Genomic DNA, 2,872 nt, shown 5'->3' with positions numbered 1-2,872 from the left:
TAATATTTCTAAGTCAATTACTTCTCCTTTCAGGGATTTTCACAGTATTTCATTTGTTTTGGGCAACTCCTCAGTTCCGTGACTGTCATTTTTTCTACTGATCTCTTTCTTAGCATTTCCTGTTCTTCGCACCTGCGATAAATGCCTTCATTTTGCACCACACCTTTCTTTAAAGCAGGATCTCAAAGCCCCCTGCTGTCCGTTAAAAAAAGAGCTATCACAGCATGGAAGCTTGCCGCCACTTACTCCTAAAAAAGCAAGCTTCTAGACCTTGTGTCCAGCCACTGTGGCCAAATGCGTAGGGTGCTGGAAGATCAAATCCCTACCCGGCCACATGCCTCAGAGTTGAAGACCTAGAAAGAAAAACTTGTTATATAAAAGCAACACCCCCCCCCCCCCGCTTGATAGCACTAATATTCTTGGAGGAAAATGGTCAAGGCACCCCCTCCCTCTCTTAAAAATTCACAAAAATCACCCAAGGCGCATAGAGTTTTCTCAAGATCACGTTTATTTTGGTCACTGTAACTTTCCTTTTGAATAAATAATAGCTATACAAAAAAAAAAAAGGTCTTAAGGTTGCACGTACAGATTTTTTTTGCCGTATGAAAAGTTTTCAATTTTTTTTTAGATTTTATCTTAACAAAGTGTGTTGGGGGGGGAAAGGTCTCATTTCTGAGATACACAGAGGAGGGGGGGAAACAAAACGTCTTGGCAATTTGCTTTGAATCAGTGATTTTTTTCCTTTTTCTGAACCAATGATTTTTAAGTCAGGGAGAAAACAGAAACACCCACACCCTTTCGATTCTCCAAGGGGGGGGGGGTGTCGTCTTTCCTGCTATAGCACCACGATTTTGTTGAAAGGTTGAATTTTGAAGAGACTATGAAATACATCTTTTTTCCCCGGTGGGGAGTGGGGTGGGGCACAGCAGGGAGGAGATTATAGATGCCAGGAATCGTGGCTTCTAAGATCTGCTCCCCGAATTCCTAGTGAAGTCAACAAGTAAGGGGGGGGGGGGAGAGACCGAGACAGAGAAAAGGCGCCAGTAAACACTAAAAGAGGTCATTCTGCCCCCAGAGAGAGTGACATTTATTCAAAAGGCAAGAAAACTCAAAAAAATAGAAAAGGGCAGGTCTTTTTGTAAGGGTGGGGGGTAAGAGAGGATTGTGCCTAATTGGGGGGCGGGAAGGGGGGGTTCTCGCAGGCACAGTGAGCCCCTAACAAAGGCAGCTCAGATGAGGTCAGCCACGTTGAGAGGCATTTCCTCGATGGAGGTGTTGTAGAATGTCTCGATGTCGCGAAGCGTGCGCTTGTCTTCTTCCGTCACCATGTTGATCGCAACTCCCTTTCCTTCCAAAACGGCCCCCTCGGCCGATCCTGGAGGGGTTCGAAAGAAAAAGAGGAAAGTGTTTACTGGGGGGGAGCAGGTAAAAGACATAAGTCCTGGTGGATCAGGCCCAATGGCCCATCTTCCTGTTCTCAGAGTGCCAGCCAGGTGCCCATTAGGCAAGGTAAAGGTAATAAATATTATTAATATTAGTATTTTATTTGTACCCCACCCATCTGGCTGGGCTTCTCCAGCCACTCTGGGCAGCTTCCAACAAAGACCAAAAATACACTAAAAGGATCCCTGGATAGTTAGGTCCAGTCAAAGGTGACTCTGGGGTTGCGGCGCTCATCTCGCTTTCAGGCCGAGGGAGCCGGCGTTTGTCCACAGACAACTTTCCGGATCATGTGGTCAGCATGAACAAACCGCTTCTGGCGCAATGAGACACAGTGACAGGAAACCAGAGTGCATGGAACTGCCATTTACCTTCCTGCCACAGTGGTACCTATTTATCTACTTGTACTGGTGTGCTTTCGAACCGCTAGGTTGGCAGGAGCTGGGACCAAGCAAGGGGAGCTCACCCTGTCATAGGGATTCGAACCGCCGACCTTCTGATCGGCAAGCCCAAGAGGCTCAGGGTTTTAGACCACAGCTCCACCTGCGTGACCGCAAAAGCACCACAACACCATAATGGGGTGGTGGTTGTTGTTTTGCATTATGCTATTAAAGAGTGGTTCCAGATATCTGGGGGCAGGTTTGGTAGAATTAATGCACCACAGTGGCTGTTTGCAGCATCTACACGATAGCTTTCCAAACTTTTCACGCTGGCGACACATTTTTTTAGACGTGCATCATTTCACGAGAGAGAAGCGTTTACTGGGGGGAGCAGGAGGTAAGCAGGTGGCCGACTGGGCTGGAATCGCAGAACTGCAGGTGGGCATCATCTAGCCTCTGCTTAAAAACCACCAAGGAAAGGAGAGCCTGCCATCTTAGCACAGAAGGGTTGGAAAGGAAACCCAAGAGGTCTAAGAAGCCTGAGAGGGACCAGAAAGTGAGGGGGAGAAAAACAAGGATCTCACCTGTGTATGTAGTTCTCACGGTTGGTTGGCAGGTCGTAGTTGATGACCAGGGACACCTGCTGGACATCAATGCCACGGGCCTGGGAATGAGAAGTGGGGGCAGTTTAGCAGTTTCGCCAACAGTTATCACCCCGTTACGCTCGCAAGTTTTCAACTGTGGGCGGCTGCTACGTGGCAGGGCACCTTGGTGGCGGGAGCCAGCCGTGGGGAAGAGCAGCCCCCGCGATTCGTGTGCCAAGGAGCTACAATCCGCCAGCAGCACTGCGCCAGCCAGGCAGAGAGGGAATCTCCTTGGGTGGGGAGCCCACCGGACAAACATGGCAGACCCACAAGCACGACGTTAAGTGCTGAACTGTCTCTTTAAATTTGAAGGTTCGTCATTGTTCCACAAGATGTGTGCCTTTAAGGGCCAGAGCAAATAACGTGACTCGGTTTTACAGCTGTGAAGCAGTATAGCAGGTGCTGTTG

The 2,872-nt window shown here is 48.7% G+C and overlaps 1 long non-coding RNA gene across 1 annotated transcript; it reads right to left on the bottom strand.

Moving 5' to 3' along the window:
• Nucleotides 1-487: 487 nt before the first annotated feature.
• Nucleotides 488-2,866, bottom strand: LOC308462399. Its single transcript, XR_013979101.1, has 2 exons — nucleotides 2,405-2,866; nucleotides 488-1,375 (listed from the first exon to the last, which is right to left on the bottom strand). It is a non-coding gene; the product is annotated as an uncharacterized lncRNA (long non-coding RNA).
• Between the last annotated feature and the right edge of the window lie 6 nt (nucleotides 2,867-2,872).

Source organism: Podarcis pityusensis (genome assembly GCF_964106645.2).
Source record: "Podarcis pityusensis genome assembly, chromosome: 13".
Taxonomy (NCBI): domain Eukaryota; kingdom Metazoa; phylum Chordata; class Lepidosauria; order Squamata; family Lacertidae; genus Podarcis; species Podarcis pityusensis.
Note: the sequence above shows the minus strand (reverse complement) of the source record. Positions and strands in the feature narration are given on the sequence as shown.